This window comes from Erinaceus europaeus, chromosome 14 (assembly GCF_950295315.1).
Source record: "Erinaceus europaeus chromosome 14, mEriEur2.1, whole genome shotgun sequence".
NCBI classification, from domain to species: Eukaryota; Metazoa; Chordata; class Mammalia; order Eulipotyphla; family Erinaceidae; genus Erinaceus; species Erinaceus europaeus.
The window spans coordinates 76,881,210-76,908,191 of NC_080175.1; the positions used below are offsets into that span (position 1 = coordinate 76,881,210).

Sequence of the window (26,982 nt, forward strand, 5' to 3'; positions counted from 1 at the left end):
CCTAAGCAACCAGGGAGGGCGGGAGGGGCGAGAACCCCGGCTGTGGGCGAGGACACTTCCCCTCCTGTGCTGTCACAGTATCAGGCGAGACACCCGCCGCATTGTCACTGGCTGGCCCCCTCTCTGGACTTGGGAAAGTATCACACCCTGGAGAATTGCTCCTGGTTTGCTTACAAATGTCCACACAGCCCCGTACAAGTTTTTGTTTGTTTGTTTGTTTTGTCTTGTTTTTAAATTGTGGCCACAGAAATATCAACTTGCAAGCCCCCAGAGCCAAGCTGCTGCTAACCAGTTTTCTCTTCTCCTCCTCCTTTTTCTCCTCCTCCTCCTCCTTCTCTTTATCCTTCTTCTTTTCTTTTCTCCTCCTCCTTCTCTTTATCTTTCTTCTTCTCCTCCTACTTCTTTGCTTTCTTCTCTTTCTCTTTCTCCTCCTCTTCTTTCTCCTAAACTTGGTTCAGTGGGTGAGGTGGGGTGAAAACAGGCCGACCTCCCCACCCCAGCACCGTCCACACGTGGCTCTTCACTCCCACCTCAGGCCTGGAAGCCAGGTGACCTGCCCTGTGGGCCAGAGACAGGTCCAGCTTTCAACAGCCTCGGCTGGCTCTGCCTGCGGTGGGTCTTGCCATCTCTGAGCCTCTTCTCAGGGGCCCGCGCTAAGTATGCCCGTGGTGCCTACTTAAGTCTGGGCCTAGGCAGCTCCCTGTCCTCACCCCTCAGCCACCAGATCGCTGAGCGGTCCCCTCCACCCCCAGGTACACACCCACAATTAATCTTCTTAGTAAAGCCTCCAGGCTATACCCAAGGGGCGACGCAAACCTATTTAGATTTCCTTGGTTGGCTGCACAAATTTAAGTGGGCAAAGAGTTATAAACCTAATAACAGACGGCGAGGGGCTGGATAGAGTAGAGAGAAGCGAGCTTCACTGGGGAGGGGGCGTGAGGAGGAGGCTGAAGACCTCAGGCCCCGCACCCTCCCCGCACCTCTTCCCCCACCCCCACCCATGCGCTGGCAGGTGCGCCAGCACCCATCTCGCCTCTTCCTCCTCTTCGGGATTTCTTATAAACCCCTCCCAGGAAGGAGGACTTCTACGAGCAGGCCGAACTAGGGGAGCCGGGCTGGTTCGCTCTGTTTGGGATTAATTGAGAACAATTAACACTGGAGACCGTTAATCACCACTTTGCGGCTCGCTCCCTCCTTTCGGGTCCGCGGCGGCTGCCTCTGTCGCCTGGGCTGAGGATGCGGGTGGGTTCGCGCAGAAAGTGAAGACGTCGCCTTAGCTGTCATCCAGTTCTGCTGTCCTTTTCTTTCTCCTCTTCTTTTTCTTCGTCCTCCTCCTCCTCCTCCTCCTCCTCCTCTTCTTCTTCTCCTGTTTTTTTTTTTTCAACGCTCACATATTGTTTGATTACTAATTCGAGTTAATCTGATCTTTATGGCAACATAACAGTGGATAATTGGCCTTTTTTCCTGCACAACAATGTAAATCACAATCGCTTTATTATTTAATAGCGTCAAGCGCTTCGTTGGATTGGCCCCGACCGAGAGGACCTTTTCTTCCTAGTCACTGTCGTGGAGGAAAGAACAATGAAGATCTAATTGTGGAGATTTCATAAGTTGGCTCCCGTAAATGAACAGTTTAGATAGAGGGAAGTTCCAGCAGATGCGGAGCTACTGGCGGCCGGCTCCCCTCCACCCCACCCGAAGCCCAGAGACTGCTCCCAGTTTTGTTGTGTTGTGTTGTGTTGTGAGTAAGTGTATGTCTTGGTTGTGGTGGTCCTCACATCCTAGCAACCACCTCCACCTTCCAGAAGCAATAAAAGCTTTTCTTGTCCCTTTCTGATTGCAGATTCAGCAGTAAGGCATTGAGCGCACTTGTGCGCCCAAAAGTCACAGCTACCAATAGGGACGGCCTCTTTGGTCAGTTGTTGAAGACAGACTGAGAACATATGGCCTGGGACTTTTGTAAAATGCCTTATTCTGTTGTGTTTGGATCCTGTTAAAAAAGAAAGAAAAAAAAAAAAGAGAAAGAACTGTAGTGCTTTGGAATACACCTTTTCATCTCTTCTCCTTCTCCTTCTTCTCCTTCTCCTTCTCCTTCTTCTTCTTCTTCTTCTTCTTCTTCTTCACCTCCTCCTCCTACTTCAAGGAACAGGAATCATTCTTTTGCAAATGCTTGAGTGAACAGAAAACAAATAGCTGTAGAGGAAGACTCTTGGGAAAAACGGATCCCCCTTGCTCCAAGGAGATTAATCAATGCCCCCCCCCACACACACACACACAGTGAATTCTAACGGTTCTCTACCTCAGCTTTTGTGTAGCAGAAGGGCCGTAGTATCTGGGGGCCTTCACACTACTTTGCAAATGTAAAACTCCCACTACTTGGAAGTCGAGTTAAGGAGAAACTTCTAATCTACAGCAAGTTTTTTGTTTGTTTTTTTTTTCATGTGTCTGCCTCTCCATGCTATTCAACTTTTACTGTCTGTCGGGAGGCTGCCTCCCTCCCCCCAATCCTCACTCTACCCCGCAGGCTTCTAAGATAAACAGGAGGTGCGAAGTGTTTTGCTCTTACACGCGTCCTGGGGTGGAGTGGTAAAGGGGGGTCTCCCCCAACCTTTAGAGTGCAGGGACTCTGCAGCTAGCTTGCCGCCCTGCCCTGGACACAGTCCTTCCTGGGCGCTCCCTCCTTCTCTCTTCCCACCTGCATTATAAACCTCGGGACGTGGGTGGTTCCAGAGCCCAGGGCCGAGCTGAAACCACCGCCCCACCTTCCCCAGGCCACTCTCCCTGCTTCTCAAGGTTTCTGAGAACTTAAAAAAAAAAAAAAAAAAAAATTGACAGAGGAGGCGAGTTGCAGAATTACAAGGAAACGGTGGATTCTGAAAAAAAAAAAAAAAAAAAAAAAAAAAACACGCGGCCCCCTCCTCCTCGTCCCAAGTGTATTTCACCCCCGGGGTGCCCTGGGAAACTTCCCGAGCTGGAATAGGGCGCAGTGTTGTTCTTCTGCGGGGCCCGCGGCCTCCCGGCCCCACCGGACAATGTGCGCTTTGAGGCCCGCTGCCCGCGGGTGGCGGGGCCCCGCAGCTGGGGGCGCGGGGGCCAGGCCTGGCGGGAAGACCCCCTCCCCCAGCTTAGTGTTTCTCTGCAGCCCGCCCCAGAGGCAGTCTTTGAGGGCCTGGGGGGGCAGCGGGGAAGGGGCGTGTGAGAACTTTTGAGCTTAGTTTCTTCTCTGGGCTCCCCGCCACCCCAACACCGCGGGGCACAGACTTATACGCCCCGAGTTTGTCACCGCCACCACCATCATCCTTTGCCCTCACTTTGGGGCACCTGTGTCAGCCCAGGACTTCCGTGTGCATCTCCACATTCATGCCTGCTCCCCAGCTTGGGTTCTCAGCGAGAGCCCTGCACTTGGGGTGCAGCCTCCCAGGAAGAGTCCCCAGGCCAGACCAGACACCCCAGGACTTGACTTTCTAGTTTTTTTCCCTTCCAGAATGAATCTCACCCCCTCTTCCCAGCGCCTCTGCCTCCTGGAAGACTGAGCAGCTCTCCAAGGGGGTTCAAAACCCTCGGACAGTTACCTTGTTGGTGGGCGCGTTTGTCTGCTTTTCTTTTCTCTTTCATCTCTTTAAATTTATTTATGTATTTGTTATATATTGTTATTCTGTCAGAGCTCTGCTCAGCTCAGGCTGCTGGTGGTTGAGGGATTGAACCTTAGGCTTTGGAGCTTCAGGCATCAGAGGCTCTTTGCAAAACCATTATGCTATCTCCCCCTCTATTTACTGGATAGAGACAGAGAGACACCTGCAACACAACTTCAGAGCCACTGTGAAGCTTTCCCCCTGCAGGTGGGGCGTTGGGGTTTGAACCCAGGTCCTTGCACATTAGGTAGCATGTGCGCTCACTCGTCTGTGCCACCGCCTGGCCCTAGAACCATCTACAGGGCCACGTGCGGAGCCTTCGAGTGGCCACTGCAGGCCAGGCCGGGTTGGGGGAGCCGTGAGGTCGGGTGGGCACCCAGGGGGCGGGCGGCTAGGGGGCAGCGAACGAGCTGTAGTGGGGGCGCCGGCTGTATTTTGTTTGTTTGCAAGCTCGTGTTTAGCGGGCTGGAGGAGAGGGCGAGCAGTGACCACACCCCTCTCCCCGCGCCCTCCTCACCCGCGGGGGACGCGGAGCTGTGCTGCTGGAGCCTCGCCCCAGCGGGTCCCTTGGAGCGCGGTGCGGGGACGATGGGGTGGGGGAAGCCTTCCTCCTCGGACTCCGCCTTCCACTGTCCGATCCCCGCGTCCGAGTCCTTCTCTTTTCCTTCTCTTCCTTCTCCTGATTTTTTTTTAAACTCAGTTGCGTTTTTTTTTCTCTCCGTTCTCTCAAAGTGATAGCTGTGATATCGGCCTAGAAAGGGGGAGGAATCTAAACCCCAACGAAGAAATCAAAAGTGAAAGTTTCTAACTAGATCTCGGGTCCTGGTGACTGAAGGAGAAAAAGCAGGAGAAAAGCAATCCCGCAAAAAAAAAAAAAAAAAAAAAGGAATCCCGCACAGAGCCAGCCGAGTCTGACTCTGGGTGCGAGAAGGAGATAGGGCGCCACTGCTGAGGTCTGCGAGTTTCAAAGTTTGGGCAAAGGCAGCGGTGAAGTTGGGGGGTGGGGGAGAGAGATCTCAGTGGGGAACTCCAGGCGATTTTCAGTTTTTTCTAACCTGGTGTGTGTGTGTGTGTGTGTGTGTGTGTGTGTGTGTGTGTGTGTGTGTGTGTGTGTGTGTGTGTGTGTGTGTGTGGTGTGTGTGTGTGTGTGTGGTGTGTGTGTGTGGTGTGTGTGTGGTGTGTGTGTGTGTGTGGTGTGTGTGTGTGGTATGTGATGTGTGTGTGTGTGTGTGTGTGTTACTCGGGGCACTGGAGAAACCGGCTTTGCGCCCAGCCTCCACCACAGCACACCACCTTCAGGACGTGCCTGGCGCACGAGGGTGTGGACTCGGGTTAGAGCTTGCAAATAACTTGCTTGTCCTTTGCAAGCTGCCGCGATATCAAAGTGAACGGTCCCAAGTAACTGGTGTCTAGAAGCCAGGCGACGCTGAAGCAGCTCGCTTTAATGATGATTTGTAGCTGGCGAGGGGCACCGCCAGCACACCCCGCAGGTGTGTGCTGTAACATTACCATCCGGACTTGAATGTAGATTACTCTGTCGATCGTTTGATCGGCCCTTTGAAACCCTTTACAATTGCCTGTGACGAACAGCCAGTCTCATTTTTTTTTTCTCAGAATAATGCCTTGAGGGCAAGTCCTCGGGGTTCTTGAAGAGCTCCAGTATTTTTTTTTCAAGAAGAAAAAGAAAATCGTTCGATTTTACTTTAGACGTCGCCAACTTTTAGTAGCTAACAGACATCACTCAAACCATTCAGTATTTAATGACCGTTATCTCTGCTGCCTTCGCAGGAACTCTACATATAAGTATATGTGTTTATACATTGCATTAATAAAGAGGAGAACCAAGTTGTTAACTTCATTTTATTTAGTTCCTAACCATTCTGGCTGTTTATAGATGCCTGTGTGGGTGTTTATTATAAACATGCATCATCATTATTATTAATGACATTGTTAATCTTGTCTTAATGCCTTCTCCGATCTCTCTGAATTATATTTGTTCCAGCAAGTGGGAGGCTGACTTAACATTAAGACTTCCCAAAGTAAAACTCCAGAGTTTAACCCCATCAACACCTTCCCTACCCCCCCCCCAACTGGGGGTGGTGTGGGGTAGTACCTTTTTTTTTCAACATTCAATATTTACTTAGAGTATTTGCATGAGAGAAAAGGGAACTTTTCTGAAACATGCAACATGCAGTTCTGTGACTTCATAAAAATAAATGCCAAAGATTGCAAGAGTTTAGCCAACTAGGATAGGGGATGGGAGGAGAGTGGTTGAATTAAAGGCCCATTCCTGCCACTTCAGACTACAAAGGGTTACGCAAAATAAGTGCCACATTTGCCCATTGCAAAAGTTTTCTCCTTGCTTTCTAAGTCACAACAGGGGAGGGCGAAAGCTGTCGTTTATTATCCAGCTCTAGGCAGGAGCAGACCCCCGGACCAAGAGGCTCTTAGCTTTGGCTAGCAGAAGAGGGGGGAGCCTTTCAACAGCAGCCCCCTTTGTTCTCTCAATCTCTTTCCCAATTTCAAGCTTCACTTGCACATCCCAAGTTTGTGTGTTAATGACGCTATTACCATCTGGCTCGCCCTACTTTCCAAAAGATATAAATCTCCTAGCTCCATTGCTCACATTATCATTTAAGTGCCACCATAGCCAGAAGAAAAAGATGCTTTCAAGATGCCAGATTCTCTTGCACTGACTACCCCTGGCATGACTTTTCCACTATATTTATAGACTATCCATTGGGTGCAGGAGGGGAGAGAGAGGGAGAGGGAGAGGAAGAGGGAGAGGGAGAGAGAGAAAGAAGGAGAGACCTGATTTCCCAAGAGCTGTCCCTCCTAGTCAAGGAAGGCATGCTGAGTGAAAGGAAGATTTCAAATGAATTTCTTCTTCAAACTTTTTTCTTTTTTTTTGCTGTGTTTGCAGCAGATAGCACACCACCCATCCCCCAAGCAACAAACTCTTGGTTTGTGAAAGTTAGTGAATTAAATGTCTGGTGTGACTCCCAGACACAGAAGACGTGCATCTCGTCAAACCTTGTTTTGATCAGAGAATAGGCTGGTGCCTGTAGGTAGGAGTTGGGGGCAGGGCAGAAGGGGGATGGAAAGAGTCAAGATATGACTTTTGGAAACTGGGCCAACTGCATCCCTTATCTGAAACTCTCCAAAGTACAAGGGGTTCTAGGATGTACCCACTTATAGCTGGAGATCTAGAGTCTTTCCTGGGGGGTAATTGGTGATCTGCGTGTTGTGAGCGCCAAGGCGGAGAAATCACTACGCAGAGAGCTGGACTGGCTTGCGCGGAGCTCCACAGTGAGTTCATTTATCCCTCTAGGTCAGAGTGAATGGGGCTGAGCTCGGTGGGCCTCTGAGCCGGCAGGCTTTCAGTTCAGGCTCCTAACTGTTGCACAGCTAACTCACCCCCCTCTTGAGATTTCTCCTGTTTGTGGTCCTCCACTGCCACATGTGGGGAAGCATCTCTCTCTTTCCCTCTCCTTCCTAGCATAGCGTTGTGCTAAGTTGAGCCAACCCAACAGGTTGGAAGAAGAATCAGAAAGGTGAACTTTGAGATTCCTAGGAAGCATTCTTACATTCTCTCCCCTACCCCACCCACTTCCAGTAATTTTGTCAGAGAAGCATCTTCAATGAAATACAGTCTTTCAAAGGGAGGAGCAATATCTTCTTCTGGATTTCTAATAATGCGAAATGAACATAAAAGGAGTCTAAAATGATGATTAATTTATAACCACACTGGCTTAGCTGCGTCCTTGAGAAAAACCACATCTTTTTCCAGTTCACTTTCCTGCTCCCCCCCACACACAAATGCAAAAACAAAAACAAACAACAACAACAAAAAAACCCCACCTTATTTAGAAAGTTGTATCTGAGAGCTGGGTGGTGGTGCACCTGGTTGAGTTCATATGTTACAATGTGCAAGAACTTGGGGTCAAGGCCCCAGTCCCCACCTGCAAAGGGAAAGATTGGCAAGTGTGTTGTAGGTGTCTCTGTCCCTCTGCCTCTCTATCACCCCCTTCCCTCTTAATTTTTGGCTGCCTCTATCCAATAAATAAATAAAGATAATTTAATTTTTTAACTTAAAAAAAAAAGAAATTTGTATCCATACTTTTTCCTTTGGAGAATATTATCGAGTTGATATGAACAAATTGCAGAGGATATACCATTTAAGTAAGATGCACTTTTAATCACTGATCATTAAAATGGTTATGTTAAATATACTCAATTACATGCATGACTTAACTCTAACAGTACTTTCTATTCTCCCAGCTGCTCACGTATTCCTTAACGATAGTCTGCAGTAGAAACTTGATTATGCTGAATTCATACATTTCGATGGATTTCATCGGCCTAATTAATGCTTTAGTGTGGTCCTGGGGTCTGAATGAACCCTCTACTGTTTGAGGTTAAAGGCAATGTTGGAATGTAGAAGGTTTTTCTCTCCTGATTACTCTTACTTTAGGGTTCCGTACGCAAGGAAGGTAGCAGTTGTTTAACAGAAAGATGGTATAAACCAAGGTACAGAGAGACAGATAAAGGATGCTAATTCCTAATCTTTATTTTTAAATATCTTTGGGTTCCATGTGCAATCTGGTAAAGAGGAAATTACTCTTGCTCCTAGTATCTTAAAACTACACTGATGTGGAAACATTCAAAGTGGATTTATGACTGGTAGCTAAATACATTTCTTTTTAACTCATCAAGGTTGTCCTTTCTTCCTGCGCCTGTAACTTTTAATACTTTCCCCCTTCTGTCTCAACTTTCATCTTTCCCAAACGAGCACCCTTGGTCAGTATTCATGAGAAATTCCAGTCACACCCTCCTCCCTCCTGTGTGGGTGACTGCATTCAGTCTTTTCAGGTGTAAATTAACATCTGAATGCATCTCAACCTCACTGACCCTCACGACCGCTGTCCTCCCAACCTCAGCCCAGTCTCAGCTAATCTGCACTGTGTTGCTTCTCAGAGAAGTACCGATATTTGTCTGTCTAATGGGACACCTGTGAACGAATACCATTTAAAAAGTATTTTCTTGCCGGCAGGGAGGTGGCTCAATGATAGAATGCGGGGTTTGAATGCACAAGATCCTGTGTTTGATCCTCTGCATGCATATGCTGCAGTGACACTCTGATTCTCTCTCTCTCACTAAATAAATCTAAAACAAAGTTGTTTTTGTTTTGTTTTTGTTTGTTAGTTTACTTTTGGTGATTAGAAAATGACAAGGAACAATGAGGTGGTGGTGGCGGGGGAGAGATGAAGTACCTCTGATCTTTAAGAAATGTCTTGGGAGTTCAGCGGTAGCTTAGTGGGTTAAACGCACAAGGACCAGCCTAAGGATCCTGGTTCAAGCCCCCACCTTCAGGGAATTCATTTCACAAGCAGGTGTCTATATTTCTCTCCCACGCTCTGTCTTCCCCTCCTCCCTCCATTTATCTCTGTCTTATCCAACAATGACAACAACAATCATAACTACAACAATAAAACAAGGGCAACAAAAGGGAATAAATAAATAAATATTTTTTAAAATCTTAAAAAAAGGAAAGAAAGAAATGTCCTAATTTGGGAGCTGGGAGCAGGGAAGATACTGCCTGTCAGTAGCCCAACAGACTCTCATGTCTGAGGTTCCAGAGTACCCAGGTTCAATCCCAGCACCACCATAAGCCAGAGTTGAGTAGTGCTCTGGTTTGAAAGAAAGAAGATCTTGTCTGAGTCTCCAAAGTCCCAAGTTCAATTCTCTGTACTACCATAAGCTAGAGTGGAGTAGTGCTCTGGGGGAAAATATATACATATGGGCTGGGCAGTAGTGCAGTGGGTTAAATGCACATGGCACAAAGTGCAAGAGGCGGCATAAGGATCCCTGTTTGAACCCCCAGCTCCCCACCTGCTGCTGGGGGGGTTGCTTTGAAAGTCGCAAGTGGCGAGGCAGGTCTGCAGGTGTCTGTCTTTCTCTCCCCCTCACCTCTCTTGATTTCTCTCTTTCCTATCCAATAACATCTATAACAATAACAACTACAACAATGGCAATAAAATGGGAAAAATGGATTCCAGGAGCAGTGGATTCATAGTGCAGGCACCAAGTCCCAGCAATAACACTGGAGGCAAGAGAAGAAATATATATGGAAGGAAAGGAGGGGCAGTAGTTACAGAATTGAACTAAAAAAACATAAGGACCTGAGTTCTACCCCTGGCACCTGGCATCACATGTACATGAGCGATGCTTCAATTTTCTTTTTCTCTCTCAATAATAAATAAATCTTTTTTTTTAAGACAGAAAGATATGTCTCAATTTGGGCTGATGAAACTTGAGACTTCTACATCTTGAGAACAAACAGCTCCCCTCAGCAGAGCGCTCCTCAAGCAGGGGATCCATTGGCCCAGATCCTAGTTGCAGAAGATTAATGTGCCCCAACACTGATCAGATGGAGCAGGAAGAATTTCAGATCTATAAGTAAATTGCCACCTTGGAACTTTGCTTTTAATGCTAATGTAATGACTTCTGTAGTAAGAACATATTTTGGGGTTTGGAAACTAGCTTTTAAGAAGGCTTTGCATAATGACAGATATTAGACAGAAAAAAAGACAAATGCTCCAGTAATGGTGGGACAATAGTCCTGGCAAGTACCCTGGGCTATTTTAACAGATAAATGACATGTTTGTGGAATTGTTTGTAGATATGTTTGTAGAATTAGGCTGAGAGGAGTTAGCACTGGGGACTGGCTGGCAATGCAGGTGTTTTGGGCCAGACTATTGCCACAGACAAGATACTGCTCCTCTCTCAGACCTAACCGAATGGCAGCATGATGCATTGCTTATTCCCTTGGAATGGAATTTAGGAAGGGGAAAAAGAAAGAGGTGATGGCAAAGCACAAGGACCGGCGCAAGGATCCCAGTTCGAGCCCTCTGCTCCCCATCTGCAGGGGTATCACTTCACAAGCAGTGAAGCAGGTCTGCCAGTGTCTATCTTTCTCTCCCCCTCTCTGTCTTCCCCTCCTCTGTAGATTTCCCTCTGTCCTACCCAACAACAATGACATCAATAACAACAATAATAATAACCACAACAAGGATAAAACAACAAGGGCAACAAAAGTGGGGAAAAATAGCCTCCAGGACCAGTGGATTCATGGTGCAGGCACCAAGCCTCAGCAATAACCCTGAAGGCAAAGAAGAAGAAGAAGGAGGAGGAGGAGGAGGAGGAGGAGGAGAAAAAGAAGAAGAAGAAGAAGAAGAAGGTGAGGGGGAAAGATGTGTTTTATAAATAACATTGCAAATGAGCAATTGCCTGCAGTGTTTGGCTTCTTCTGCACTATAAAATTTATGTTGCAAAGAAAAAGGAGAAGAAATATTTCCTTTTGATGTGTACATGAGGTGAGAAGGGGAGCTTATATGGGGAAGAGAAAAATGAGCAATTTGGAATTTTATTTATTTTATTTTTTATTTAAACTTTATTTCATTTGATAGGACAGAGAGAAATTTAAAGGGAAGAAGGAAATGGAGGGAGAGAGACACCTGCAGCCCTACTTCACCACTTGTGAAGCTTTCCCCCTGCAGGTGGGGACAGGAGCTTGAACCCAGCTCCTTGTCCACTGTAATGTGTGTGCTTAACCAGGTACACCATCATCCAGCTGCTAATTTAGAATTTTAGAGTCATAATCATTGGGCTTGGTACATCTCCTGTATTCAGTGTATCAGGTTCTTGACCTTTGTAATTAAGAATTTTGACAGGTCTGGGGAGACAGCATAATGGTTCTGCAGAGACTCTCATGCCTGAGGCAAAGAAGTCCCAGGTTCAGTTCCCTGCACCACCATAAGCCAGAGCTGAGCAGTGCTCTGGTAAAATAAAAGAAAAGAAAGAAAAGAAAAGAAGAGGGGTCGGTCCAGGAGATGGCACAGTGGATAGAACAAGAGGGAAAGAAGTCAGACAAATCTTCAAATCTGTAGTATGGTTTATGTCTTGGGTGTCAAGGATAATGGAATATAGTGCATCATATATCAGAAAGTGTAAAATAAATCGAGACACTTCAGTTTACAGGGCTAGGGTGGGATCATTCATTCCCAATAGTTGTAAATAAGTTAAATTCGCAAGATGATCAGGTCTTCACAAGGAGGATTCTTTGCCTCAGTCACTTGTCCTGGATGGACATCAGAGCTCCTGTCCAGTCCCTCCCAGGCTGGCTATTGTGTACCTTCTTCTCTGCTGTCCCCATCTGCTGTTCTCTTTCCCTTCCCTGTCAGTCCTTTCTGAAACTGGGACTTGGTTCCTGGATAGATATTCACCACTTCTGCATGACATGGGTTCCAAATGTCAACTTGCAGCTATGGAGAAGCCTGTGAACTATGATAATGACTACACTCTAGTGTGTTACATAGCAGCGCTGTTTGGGACTAGCACAAGGTTGCCAAGACACAGTATGAATGGGTCTGGGGCTTCTGAGATCTTGTAAAATGAGGCCAATTTGAAATGTTGGCACTGGATGCTGAGCTTTTTTATAATAGCCCAACTTGTCCCATTTTCTTCTAGGGTTGAATAGGAGCAAAATACCTGACTTGATGCAGTAATTCTTTGATGACAAATGAACTAATTAGGGGAGATGTTTCTTAGTGCATCTCAAAGATCTTACTAATACTTTGTGTGGGAAGTGCAGACTCCTACAGCTCTTGTTTAAGGAGGGCAAGTTTTACACATCCATATTTTCAAGTTATCAACTGGATTTTCTCACCTAGATTGCTAATTTCTGATCCCCTCTAGCACTTGTCTTTGGATAAATGGCTAAAGTTTACTGTGTATTAAATATATCAGCTCACTCACAGAAAAAGTTCATGAATCAGATCACCTTTGCTGTGAGTGATTCTTAGTGTGTCCACATCGAGAGACTTCTCAAGCAGTGCTTTGTTCTTGAGACAAATGAACCTGTTGATGATATAATCTAATCTGCCTTGCAGGATAGATTCTATGGACAGTACTCCATGTGCCACTTAAACAAACAGCTTGACCAGAAGTTGATCCTATGGCTGAAGTGTTAGACTCTCATGCAGGTGAGCTAGTTCACTTAGATAGTGTGTGGCTTTGCCATGTGCACGACCCAGTTTCAAGCCTGACTCCTTTTGCATTGAAGGAAGCTTCAGGGATGTCATCTTTATTTTCTTTAAATAATTGTTTTAACATGACTCTTTTCCTTTTATTTATTTATTAGAGATAAAGAGAAATGGAAAGGGAAGTGGGGATAGAGAGAGGGAGAGAGACACCTGCAGCTCTGCTTCACCACTTGTGAAGTTTACCCCCTGCAGGTGAGGACCAGGGGCTTGAACCCAGGTCCTTTCGCACTATAATGTGAGTGTTTAACCAGGTGCACCACTGCCTGGCCCCTCCTTCAGTGGTGTCTTTCACACTTTCTTTCTGCTTGACCTCTCTATCTCTACCTAAAAAATAAAATAAAATAAAATGCCTTGCATAAGCTCTGATTAAAAAAAAAAAGAAGAAGAAGTGTTGAACTCTCAAGCATAAGTTTCTGAGTTCAAACTGTGGCATTACGTGGCCAAAATTCTTCTCTGGTCAGCTCCCCCTACATTTTTTTTGATAATGTGATGAAATAAGTCATGGATTTCAAAACACAGAATAGTAAATATCATAGATAAATGGGTAGAGAATAAGATAAAAATTATAGGGGGCAAGTGGTGGTGCACACAGTTAAGTGCACACATTACAGTACACAAGGACCCAGGTTCAAACCCTTGGTCCCCACCTGGAGGGAGAAAGCTTCATGAGTTGCGAAGCAGGGCTGCAGGTGTCTCTCTGCCTCTTTCCCTCTGTATCTCCCCTTCCCTTCTCAATTTATCTCTGCCTCTATCCAATAATAAATATATATATTAGAATTTGTTTGTTCATTCATGAGAAAGATAGGCAGAGAGAGAAAGAACCAGACACCACTCTGGCACATGTGCTGCCAGGGATTGAACTCAGGACCTTATGGTTGAGAATCCAATACTTTATCCACTGTGCCACCTCCCGGACCACATAAACATATTTAAAAATAAAAAGATAACGATTACATCTTTCTGCTCTCATTGGCATCATTTGTGCTTAGCAGATTGTAAAGAAGTGACTGAGATTCTCACAAGAAACGTTGACTTTGAGGGAGAGAAACTGCCTACTTGACATTTATGAGTTTATTTATGAGTGTTATTTGTTTGCTGCCATTCAATTACTTCTGACCTGGAGGATTTATATACTGCAGAAATCCTGAAGAGGTTGATCAGAATGATCTAGGTCTTTAAAGAATAGGTCCAGAAGTTGCTGAACCCTTAATTTCAGATTTCAACACCAAAATTCAAATTGGGAACAGGGAGGGAGATTAATGGTTGCACAAAAGATTTTCATGCCTGAGGCTCTGAAGTCCCAGGTTCCATTCCCAATACCACCATAAACCAGAGCTGAGCAGGACTTTGGTCTCCTTTCTGTGCTTCTCTCATTAAAAATAAAATAAATTAAAAAAAAAAAAAAGCCTCCAACTTGGAATTGCTCTTTCATTGAGGGAGAGTAATGCCTACCTTGAAATTCTGTTTCAAACTCTATACCAGCCTAGGTGTCTACAGATGGCTGTGACTCTCAGACCCCAATATTCTTACACTCCCTGCTTATTGGAAAGGAAAAGGGAGCACCTGGTGTCCACCCAGGAGAAAAGTCCATTTGAAATGTCTCCACCGGTCAGTTTCAGCAAGTTGGTTCATACAGACCATGAACTACATTTAGACAGCTGGGTAGTTCTAGTCTCATGTCACCCACACAGCACATTTTTCAAACTCAGAAATGCCAGGTCGTGTTATTTCTGTGGCAAAGGGTTGCTTAGGATCTGTGACAACTGAGTTTTTCCTATCGATTATGTGACAGTGCTGTTCATTTATGGAGTACAAGGTGATAAAAAAACGCCTGCCGTTTAAAAGGAAGACCTTTCATTCAAATGCCTCGTTGCATTTAAATGCATAAATCAAAATTCAAGTTGGAGAAAGTGGAAGACTGTAAACTGAATTGTAAGCCCAAACTGAAATGTAGCTAAATCCGCCTGCCTCCTAGGTGGGCTATGAGTGTTCACTGAACAGGAAGGCTGACAACTGGGTGATGGAATTTGCAAACCACGCGATCTTACACAGAAAATTCATGAACCAGTGAGTGTGTCTGTTTAAAGTTGCTACTAAATTTAAAACATAAAGCAAGTCAAAGATGCAAAAGCAGATCAAAGGGCATTTCTCTGAGTGAGTGTGTGTGTGTGTGTGTTTGTGTGTGTGTATATGTCTGTTTATCAGGCATTAACCTGCAAAAATTTTTGTTAATTTTTTTAAAAATTTCTTTATTGGGGAATTAATGTTTTACATTCGACAGTAAATACAATAGTTTGTACATGCATAACATTTCTCAGTTTTCCATATAACAATACAACCCCCACTAGGTCCTCTGTCATCTTTCTTGGACCTGTATTCTCCCCACCCACCCACCCCATAGTCTTTTCCTTTGGTGCAATACACCAATTCCAGTTTAGGTTCTACTTGTGTTTTCTCTTCTGATTTAATTTTTTAAAAAATATTTATTTATTTATTTATTCCCTTTTGTTGCCTTTGTTGTTTTATTGTTGTAGTTACTCCTGTTGTTGTTATTATTGTTGTCATTGTTGGATAGGACAGAGAGACATGGAGAGAGGAGAGGAAGACAGAGAGGAGGAGAGAAAGATAGACACCTGCAGATGTGCTTCACCGCCTGTGAAGGAATTCCCCTGCAGATGGGGAGCTGGGGGCTTGAACCGGGATTCTTACGCAGGTCCTTGCGCTTTATGCCATGTGCACTTTAACCCGCTGTGCTAATGCCCGACTCCCTACAAACGTTTTTTGAGTGGACTTTTCCAGAAGTTTCTTAAGATCTTAAGTAGTTTAATATGCATATTTCCCCTATGCACCCACAAGTGAAAATCCAGTTATTATATTTCTTAAGCATCAGTCCCGAATAATCAGTCCCGTGGCATAATGAGACACACAACACACTCCAAGGTCTCCTGGGCCCTGGAATGCAGACAAAAGAAAACTCATGAACATGATTATCAATTGAGACTATTTTGAAACCACAGATATGAGTGAATAAAAGGATTAGTTGAAGAGAAGCAAGAGAGAAGTTCTCACTCCTTCATCCTGTGTGAATGGCAGGAAGAAAGAGCAAATGTTAGAGGGAGATGACAGCATCCAGCAGCCCCTGCCTGATCAGAAGACATTCCCTGTTGGGGGCCAGGGTCCCCTTGGTCTACAAGAGAACAAAACCTTTGGTTTGAGGCAAGCCTTCTTGTATCTGTTTGTTAGGTGATTGTTGTTTGTTGTTTTGAAGCTGGCATGATTCTGTCTCTCCTCCGTCAATTTTTCCATCAAATAGAGAGAGAAAGAGACACCACAGCACCAGAGCATAGCAGGACCTTAGCACCTTCCATAAGGTGCAGAGGCTTGAACCTGGACTGGTTCTCACTCACAAGGTATACACTCTACCAGATAAGAATGGGCATCTGCTTTTTATTGTCTGAAAGCCATCCAAACACTTTGAGGGCATGATCATGGGAAATTTGTCAGCTGAGTGTGTCTCTGGCAATAAATTTTTGTGGAGTCTCACTTTCTGGAACTTTGATTTTGAAATCAGGAAACTGGTGTGGAGGGCAAAAAGATAGCATAATGGTTATGCAAAAAGACTTTCTTGCCCGAGGCTCTAAAGGCTCAGCCCTTACCCCCACCCTAAACCAGTGCTGAGCAGTGCTCTGGTAAGGATAAAAGGAGAAAGGGAAGAGAGGAGAGGAAAGAAAGAGAATAAGAGACAGAGACAGAGAAATAAAAGGGAGAAAGAAGTAAGAGGAGAGGAAGGGAGGAGGGGGGAGGGGAAGAGAGGGGAGAAAAAGAAGCTGGGGTGAGGGTCCTCATCTAAGGTTGAAATCGGCACCTTTTTGCCCTATGCAGCAAATAGAGCAAACTAGCACAGTCACTGTAGATTAGCCGTTATGATTCACCCTTCCTTTCTGAAGATAATTAAAATGTTAAGTTCAATATTTTGTCTTGAACCATTTCCTAAGGAACCTATAAAGAATTCTCAAAGTCAGGCTTCTTTTCAAGCAGTTTTGGCAGTTAGTTGTCGGTGCCCTTATAGAAGCAGCCCAGTGAGTGATATCTAAAATGGAACCTTGTATTCCCCTGAACTGAGGGAACAGTTCTGGGAAAGTTGTAAGATGGGTCAAGAAACCAGGAAAGGTGACCAGCTTCTTCCTTCTGCTTTCGCTTCTGATGCAAAATCTATCTGGTTTTAAGGGTGAAACTCAGAATCAAGTAGGGGAGTTCTTTAATCTCACATTCCTTCCTTTCCTGGCTCAGCACATTGGTCTCTATAATTAATTAATTCTTCTCTCTTTTTTTTTTTTTAACCAGGACACTGCTAAAGTCTGGTTTATGGTGGTATGGTGGTGTTGGGGATTGTGGGGATTGAACTTGGGACTTCAGATCCTCAGGCAGAAAAGTCTTTTTTTCATAACAATAATGCTATCTGCCCAGCCCTCATCTGCAAGGAAATTCTTTTTTTTTTTTCTCCAGGGTTATCACTGGGGCTCAGTACCTACACTGAGGTATCCACTGCTCCTGGAGACCATTTTTACCCATTATTGTTGTTGCTGATATTGTTATTGTTGGATAGGACAGAAAGAAATTGAGACAGGAGGAGAAGACAGAGAGGAGGAGAGAAAGATAGATACCTGCAGACCTGCTTCACTGCTTGTGAAGCGAGTCCCCTGCAGATGGGGAGCCGAAGTCTCAAACCTGGAATCTTGTGCTTTGTACTATGTACGCTTAACCTGGCATGCTACCACCTGCCCCCTGCAATTCTTTAAAAACAAAAATATTTTTTTTAAAAAATTTAAATATTTATTTCCTTTTGTTGCCCTTGTTTTTTTATTGTTGTAGTTATTATTGTTATTGATGTCATTGTTGGATAGGACAGAGAGAAATAAAGAGAGGAGGGGAAGACAGAGAGGGGGAGAGAAAGATAGACACCTGCAGGCAGACCTGCTTCACCACCTGTGAAGTGACTCCCCTGCAGTTGGGGAGCCAGGGGCTCGAACCAGTATCCTTATGCAGTATCCTTATGCGGGACCTTGCGCTTTGCGCCACATGCGCTTAACCCATTGTGCCACCGCCCGACTCCCCAAAAAGAAGATTTCTATGTGGGAAAATTTCCTTCAGCCAAGAGACTTCTCTTAATAACTCTCCTCTGGGTAGAGAAATCTACTTCCTGGTTAAGGTGAAACTAATCGTGTTCTTTTTTGTTTGTTTGTTTTTTAATAGGGTGCTGTTCAGCTTTGGTTTATGGTGGTGCTGGGGACCAACCCTAGGACCTCAGAGCCTCAGGCATATCTAACGATTATGCTGTCTCCTCAGCCCCTTACTAGTATTTTGAGAAACAAAACAATAGGTGCATATAAGCAAGGTGTGGGAGTTAGTTGAACTCCACTGGGAGCCAACTAGTAGTTGGCCAGCAAACCTTCAAATCCAAATTCAAGAGTACTTTTTTTCATTCATTACCAGAACTGATTCCCTTAACTAGCACTTGTGGAAATCTATGGAAGGAATGTAGCATTTCTTTGAGAACTAGTGAGGAGTTAAGGACTTCCTGCCTATGGTTTGCCTTCATATCTTTCTCTCTCTCTCTCTTTTATGCTGGTCTTTTCTTTTTTTTATTTTAAAGTGTTTTATTTATTTTATTTTTGAGAGAGATACAGAGAGAGAAAGACACAGAAAAATACCGGAGCACTGCTCAGGTTTGGCTTATGGTGGTGTGGGGGGTTGAACCTGGGACTTCGGAGCCTCAGACAGGACAGACTCTTTGTATAACCACTATGCTATCTACCCCTGCCCAGCCTTCATCTCTTAATCACCTATCTTCCTAATGATTGGCTTTCTTCCTCTAATACCACTGACCCCTCAGTGTACCTACGACTTTTTCTCCTCTCCTTAAATTATTATCCTGTCCTCTTTCCTTCTTTGGACCTTAAACCCATTTTTTAGATTTAAATTATGAAAACCCCCCCCCCCCTTAGTGCCTTGACAAGTTTGAAAGGGAGTTTGAAAACCAAGAGTCAAATCCCAGAGAGTAAATACAGTAAGGGTGAGTAGACTAGCTGAGTGCAGCTGACAAGCACTTTGGGGGGTTCAACAAGGAATTTCCTGTTTTCCACCTTCTGCTTTTCTTCATTTTATGATCCACTGGTCCTAATAAACAACTGTTTATAAAGTGAAGTAAGAAGTCTTTAATGTGGTCTGGGAGGTGGTGCAGTGGCTAAGGCACTAGGCTCTCAAGCATGAGGTCTTGAGTTCAATCCCCGGCAGCACATGTACCAGAGTGATGTCTGGTTCTTTCTCTCTCTCCTATCTTTCCCATAAATAAATAAATAAATAAATAAATAAATAAATAAATAAAATTTTTTAAAAAAGAAGTCTGTGATACAAAGTCTGGCAATCACTGTCTTCCTTCCTTTCTTTAAAAAAAATTTTATATTTATTTTTTTATTTTCCCTTTTGTTGCCCTTGTTTTTTATTGTTATTATTATTGTTGTTGTCATTGTGATAGGACAGAGAGAAATGGAGAGAGGAGGGGAAGACAAGGGATGGGGAAAGAAAGATAGGCACCTGCAGACCTGCTTCACCGCCTGCTAAGCGACTCCCCTGCAGGTGAGGAGGGGTGGGGTGGGGTGGGGTGGGGTGGGGTGGGGGTGTGGGGGCTCCAGCCGGAATCCTTACGCCAGTCCTTGTGCTTCACACTACGTGCACTTAACCCTGCTGCGCTACTGCCCAACTCCCTCTTTCTTTCTTTTTATTGATTTACAAAATTATAAGATCACAGAGGTATAATTCCACACTGATCCCACCACCAGAGTTCTTTGTCCCTATTCCCTCCACTGGAAACTGCAATAGTTCTCCCAAGGTCACAGATATGGGTTGACTATTATTGGAAGGCTGACTTCCTTCTAAGTCAAACCTACACCTATTACTACTTCTGTATGTCCTTCCTTTTTTCCTCTTTCTTTGGGACCTGATGGAATTGGAGTTAAAGGTCCTCTAGTCATCTCTCCCTAACATTTCTTATATCACCCATGGATATTGTTATATTGCTGGGGATCTGAATATAAATACATCAAATTTCTTGCTTCTTAGAATTTAATTATAAACCTGACAGAGTAGAGACTATACCAATTAAAAGTAAAGCAGAGAGTCGGGTGGTAGTGCAGCGGCTTAAGCGCACATAGCACAAAGCTTAAGGATCCTGGTTCGAGCCCCCAGCTCCCCACCTGCAGGGGAGTCGCTTTACAAGCAGTGAAGCAGGTCTGCAGGTGTCTGTCTTTCTCTCCCCCTCTGTCTTCCCCTCCTCTCTCCATTTCTCTCTGTCCTATCCAACAACAACGACATCAATAACAACAACAATAAAACAACAAGGGCAACAAAAGGGGATAAATAAATATTTTTTTAAAAGAAATACAAGTAAAGCAGTCAGTGTTCATGAGCTGTAGTATGTCAGTAGAAACAGTAGTTGGAAAAATTATATTAACAGCACTGGTACCACCAGATGTAAGTTTCTGAGAATTTTGACGTCTTCTTTTTTATTTTTAAGGAGGGTGGAATTCATTAGATTCTTAGGATCACTGGGTACTCTATATTTTAATAATAATAATAACTATTATTATGATTATATTTTATTTTTACACCAGCGCACACTGTTTAGCTCTGGTTCATGGTGGTACTGGGATTGAACTTGGATCCTCAGAACCTCAAGCATGAGAATCTTTTGTATAACCATTATGCTGCCTTCCCAGCCCTATTTATAAAACTTTAGATTGAGACAGAGAAATTGAGAGAGGTGGGGGAGGGGCGAGGAGAGAGAGAGAGAGAGAGAGAGAGAAAGATCTGCAGCATTGCCACTTGTGAAAGATCTGCAGCATTGCCTCTCCTGCGGGTGGCAATGGGGGTGGGCTTGAAATCAGTCCTTGTGCTCTGTTAATATGTGTGTGTGCTAGCATCCCACGCTCAGCCCCCATACTGTGAAGCTTTCATTTTTTAGATGTATTAATTTTTTTGGTAATTTTTAAAAATTTATTTATTCCCTTTTGTTGTCCTTGTTGTTAGTGATGTCCTCATTGTTGAATAGGACAGAGAGAAATGGAGAGAGGAGGGGAAGACAGAGGGGGGGCGGAGAAAGACACCTGCAGACCTGCCTCACCGCCTCTGAAGTGACGGGGAGCCCAGGGCTGGAACCGGTATCCTTTCGCCGGGTCCTTACGCTTTGCTCCATATATATATATATATATATATATATATATATATATATATATATATATATATATATATATTTAAAGGTACACACAGAAAGGCAGAAGGAGGTGGGGGCTGGGGCGGAGGCGGGTGTGGGGAAGAGATAGATCACAGCTGCCTTCATTGTGGCTTGAAGGGGGCCTTACACGTGGGAAAGTAGTACAATTTCCAGGTGAAATATTTCACCTGCCTTTGTTTTATTGCTTCACTATCGAATTGGTGGTATTTCCTATGTAGCATCTTGTCTTCTAGATGTTATCAATTGAATGAGTTTTATGCCAGATTTCTTAAATGTTTCAGAGGCTTTGGGTATATCTGCCAAAGTAGAACTTTCCATACTCTACATCAGTGAAGAGGATACCCAGTACAGTGCATAATACACAAGGGTAGAAATACTAAGCCGGATATAGGTTCTAATTGTGTGTATAGCTAATAGTGTGTATTTCTTAGTTTTCTCTTAGTTCATAAATCCAAAGATAATACCCCAGCAGGAGCAAAGACTCAAAGGGGAGAGTGAGGGTGGAATTGAAAGAGGGTTGAAGACCCAATGTTCTAGTGTTGAAGAAATTAGTTGGGGGTGGGGGGCACACCTGGTTGAGGCCACATGTTGTAGTGTGCAAGGACCCAGGTTCAAGCGCCTGGTCCCTACCTGCAGAGGGAAAGCTTTGTACGTGGTGAAGCAGGGCTGCAGTTGTCTCTGTCTCTCTCCCTCTCTATCAACCCCCCCCTCTCAATTTCTGACTGTCTCTATCCAATAACTAAATAAAGATAATTAAAAGGAAAAAAAGAAATTAGTTGGGTGGTGGGTATGATGTGCAGATACCTATCACAGGAGATAAGAAACTGATCTGAAGAACAATTTGTTTAAAAACTTGCTTAGGACAATTGCATCAGATAAGAAGTTTTGCCATCTGCAGACTTTGGTTACACATTTACTTGTAACTAAGATGAGCTTTATGATAGTTAACAGTCTATATCACAATTGCCCTTTACATGAGATTTAAAAATGTAAATGCTACGCATAGCTTGGGCAATGGCTCTAAACTGCTATGAAAAGTACTGAACTAGCTTTGTGTACTGGTATCATAGGTGCAAGTCGTGAAGCAAAATAACTGTGTATTCTTCTTGGTTATCAAATGTATATTTGTTGCCCTTTTTTAAAAAATATTTATTATCTTTTGTTGCCATTGTTGTTTTATTGTAGCTATTGTTGCTATTGATGTCATTGTTGGGTAGGACAGAAAAATGGAAAAATGGAGAGAGGAGGGAAAGACAGGGGAAGAGAAAGAGAGACACTTGTAGACCTGCTTCATTGCCTGTGAAGCGACTCCCCTGCAGGTGGAGAGCCAGGGGCTGGAACCGAGATCTTGCTCTTTGCACCATGTGAGCTTAATCTGCTGTACTACCGCCCAACTCCCTCTTTTTTTCTTTTTTTTTTTTTTTAATTTATTTAAAAAAGGAGACATTAACAAAACCGTAGTCTTTCTTTTTACTGGCTGTTTTGATCAGCAAGAAATATATAGCTCTTGTGTTCCGGGAGGTGGCACAGTGGCTAAGGAACTAGACTTTCAAGCATGAGGTCCTGAGTTTGGTCCCCTGCAGCACATGTACCAGAGTGATAGCTGGTTCTTTCTCTTCTCCTATCTTTCTCGTGAATAAATAAATTCTTTAAAAAAGAGGAATATATAGCTCTTTAAACTATATATATATATACATATACATATATATACATATATATATATTTTTTTTTCATCCAGGGTTATTGCTGGGATTCGATGCCTGCACTATGAGTCCGCTGCTCCTGGAAGCTATTTTTTTTTCCTTTTTTTGTCCTTGTTTTCGTTGTTGTTATTTTTGTTGTTATTGTTGTCGTTGTTGATGGATAGGACAGAAAAATAGAGGTTGGAGGAGAAGACAGAGAGGTGGAGAGAAAGATAAGACACCTGCAGACCTGCTTCACCGCTTGTGAAGCAACTCTCCTGCAGGTGGGGAGCCAGGGGCTCCAACCAAGATCCTTGAGCCTGTCCTTGTGTTCGCACCATGTGCGCTTAACCTGCTGCGCCACCGTCCAGCCCCCTAAACTATATTTCTTTCTTAAAAATTAACATGACCTGGGGCCGGTTGGTGGCGCACCTGGTTGAGCGCACATATTACAGTGCAGAAGGATCTGGGTTTGAGCCCCCAGTTCCCATCTGCAGGGGGAAAGCTTTAGGAGTGGTGAAGCAGATTTGCAGATGTCTCTCTGTCTCTCTCCTCTCAACCTCCCCTCCTCTACTCAATTTCTGGCTGTCTCTATCCAATAAATAAATAAAGATAATAAAACATTCTTTAAAAAAAATTAACATGAACTAACAAACACTTGATTTTATTCCAATGTTCACAAAACTGAAAATAGGTCATAGTACCATGAACAGGCTTAATATTATTCTCAAATTTCAGCATTCATTTTATGAAGTGTTGTTTACTACATTTGTGTAAATTCATCATTATTTTTACCTGGCTTAGTTTAAGCTGAGAAATGATATTTAGACCAAAGTCAGCATTTAGATGTGTAGCTACTGTTTTTTTTTAATATGTAAATTCAGTTTCCCCCCACTGTTGCTTGACCACTTGTCCATGTGCATGTCTACACACACACACACACACACACACACACACACACACACAGACACACCAGTCAAGTCTCTCTTTTTAAATATTTTACTTATTTTAATGAGAGATACAAAGAGAAGGGAGAGAGACCAGAGCACTGCTCAGCTCTGACTTTTGGTAGTGTTGGGGATTAAACCTGGAACTTTGGAGCCTCAGGCATGAAAGTCTCTTTGCATAACCACTGTGCTGTCTCGCCAGCCCCCACCCAGTCAGGTCTTTCTTAAGAATTCTAGGACCTGTGGGCTGGCAGCCCTGCTCCCTTGGACAATGCACTGCTTTGCCATCTGCATGCCCCAGAGCTGGGCCTCTTATTACATTGGAGGCAGCTTTGGTACTGTGGTCTTTTTCACTCTATTTCCTGACCTCTTTGTCTCTATATTTCTCAGAAAATATTATCCCAAAGTAGTGAAGCTCTGGCAATAGCAAAAAAAAAGAAAAAGAAATTCTCAGACCTGCCTGGGTATTGTAAGAAGTAGATGAGAAAATTCAAGAAGGAGCAGAGCAATGATTTTATGAAAAGTTTTGTACAATATACACAAAGTTCCTTTTAGAAAGCAAGTATAATTTATTAACAAATATTGTTTGTCTAAATTATTATGATTTAGATTAAGTTCAAGCTACATATAGGAGTCATTTTATAGTGTTTTGCAATACAACTGGTTACCAAAAAATCAGCTAGTGGAGTTTTATAATGTGTATAGCTTTAGCCCCAAGGGAATTACATTTTAGTTCTTTAGTCTCTCTATTGTTATGGAACTTCGAGAGAGAAGGCAGCATTTGATATTATTAAGAATTATTGGATTTTTTAAAAGCTATAATAAATTGTACTTTACCTTACAGTACTCTTTCATTTTATACAGAATTTTTTAACAATGATATTTTTAATGTGTGTAGTACTACTTTTGTTAGTTAATTCAGTAAAAGATAACATATGTAATACTAATGGTATCCTGCTTTTCTGTTAATTTTGTTATTTCAAGCCAACAAAAGTGAACACTTTTCTTTTGGGTGGAAATATGTTGAGTATGTTTCTGATGCAAAATGACTATTACTCATAGTATTTTTCTTTACGGTTAGTATTGATGATGTATCTTATTTCAGAATTGATCGTTCTCAGAGAAGAGCAGAGAGATATGAGACTTACTAAGTAGATGGTACTGTTTAAGAAAGTATTTTAATGCCTTGTTCAGATTCTTGTCAGCTCCTGGGGGTAAAAAAAAAAGCAGCATCCATTCTAAATGTGCATTCTAAATGTGTACAGATTACTATTTATTTAAGACCATAGTGGAAGTTAATATCAAACTCAAAGATAATTGAGAGCTCCCCTGATTTACTAATTTTATTTTATTTTAGTTTATTATTTTTTTCTTAATCTGTGGCAGGCATCTCTCTGCAAGGTAGGTTTTAACATATTTTTCCCTAATTTCCCCCCCCTCCATTCAGTAAGAAGGATAAGCTTTTAGAGTACCCAGTCACCGTGGTAACTGCCAAAAAAATGCTCCTGAAGTTTGAAGAGGTCAGCTAGCAGGGTCAACAACTCTGGCCTCTCTCTGAGCTCTGTCTAGCATGCCCCAGCCTGTGCTTGGAGTGGCAGGCCAGAGCTGACCCTGGGAGGTGGGCTATTCTGGTTCTGATATAAATTTTTTGAGTCAGTTCATGGCCTGGACTCTCCAGGTGGCCTCCAAAATCGATTTTGACCCCTGACCCTGTCTCAGGGAGGCATCACATCCACCCTAAGTAAGGATTTAGGCAAGAATGACAGCTTTCCACTGAGTGTTATTGAGGACAGTACAAACAGTTTGGAAAGCAAGGAGGAGGTGTGAGCACTGGCCATCCTTAAAATCGCATTCAGAACGATTGAAGAAAAATGTATTTGCAGAGAAGAAAATAGAAATGTTTATTTGCTACAAAAGTCTTATGTCCTTTGAAGAAAAAATGTAGTTGAATAATTTTGTTTCTTTATACTCAATAACCACAAATTCTTTTTGTTTAAACCCTTTTATATACTTTGTCACAATATGCAAATAAGATACCATGCTTTGCAGCAAAGTAGACATACCAGGTTTATAGCCTGTCCATAAAAGGGAAACTAGGTATTCAGATACATTAACACACGCAAAGTTTACAGAATCATACATAATAAATTGTGTGGATGTGTGACTACTTAAGATGTGAAAATAAGGAACTTTAAAGAAATGTAACGGTCATCTGGAATGAAGATAGACTTGCACTGGGCCCCCAAGCACCTTGTAAAATAAACTGCCTGATTGAGATACAAAAGAGATAAAACTTACAAGTGTGGAAACTTTAAGTCTTATAAAGCTAAATAAAAAATAAGTAAATAAAAAGAAAAGTAAGTGACAGAGTCTTTGAACAAACTATGCATTTTCACCAGCTTACCCTAACAAAAGCATGAATTATGTAATATAAATTAGCAACAGCAGCTCTCCTTCTTCTTTCTTTTCTTTTCTTTTTTTTTCTCCAGGATGCAATCCTGAAAGCTTTATTTCTCCCGAAGATCCCGCCTTGAGAGGACAAGCCAGTGAGTCCAGTATGTAAATGCGGTCATCAAGCAAGATGGAGCTGCCAGCAGGCTGAGATTTTGAAAGCCACTCTTGAAATCCCTTTACTGAATTCCTTCTTCAGTGGTACTTTTCCTCAAAGTTTTTCCCTTTGCTCAGCAATGTTGAAAATGACTGCAAAGCAATATTGCAATAGATAAACCAGTTGTGCTGTGGAGTTGTTTGTGTGTGTGTATGTATGATAGCATTTTATCTGAAACTTGTAAATAAAAATAATAATAAAAAGACTTTGAGTAGGGGTGAGTGTCCTTTTGGGAAAGGGACATGGAAGAGGGGGAGGTGATGGCATGGTTTATATATGTATGTGCTCTGCTCTGCGTTTGAAGGTCTTTGAGTCTTGGCTTCTCACTATGTTAAATCCCTATTATAAAACTTATCTTCACAAAGCCTATTATAGTATTCTGAGAACAAATTGGACCATGAATAACTTAGTTGGAAGTGTAGATTATTTTCTACTTAGGGAAAGTTAGCGATGACAACAGCTTAACTAAAAGAATAGTGATTAATCTTAAATAGATGGATTTCAAACTTTCACTCTTGATAAAGAGTACCTTTGATAGTTCCCCTCTTCAGACTTACGTTTCCACTCTCTTTGTATTAAGAAATGCCCCAGTGATTACCCTGTCCACCTAGTGGTACATGGTTCTAATTATGGGACATTTTCCTACAGGTGATTCATATGTCAGTGAGGTTTTCACCAATACTTTCTGTTGGCCCCAAAGTGGGATATAACCATCAGAC

At 43.3% G+C, this 26,982-nt stretch overlaps 1 long non-coding RNA gene across 4 annotated transcripts in view; it reads left to right on the top strand.

Annotated features, from left to right (window-relative positions):
* The window catches only part of LOC132532812 (uncharacterized), a 1,004,413-nt gene that overhangs the window by 680,732 nt on the left and 296,699 nt on the right, over positions 1-26,982 (top strand). For 3 of the 4 annotated variants that reach the window (XR_009544744.1, XR_009544745.1, XR_009544742.1), the window contains one exon: positions 26,145-26,468. This is a non-coding gene — a long non-coding RNA (uncharacterized LOC132532812). Of the gene's footprint in view, positions 1-26,144; positions 26,469-26,982 lie in introns of those variants that run through there. The other variant, XR_009544743.1, reaches the window with a different exon arrangement.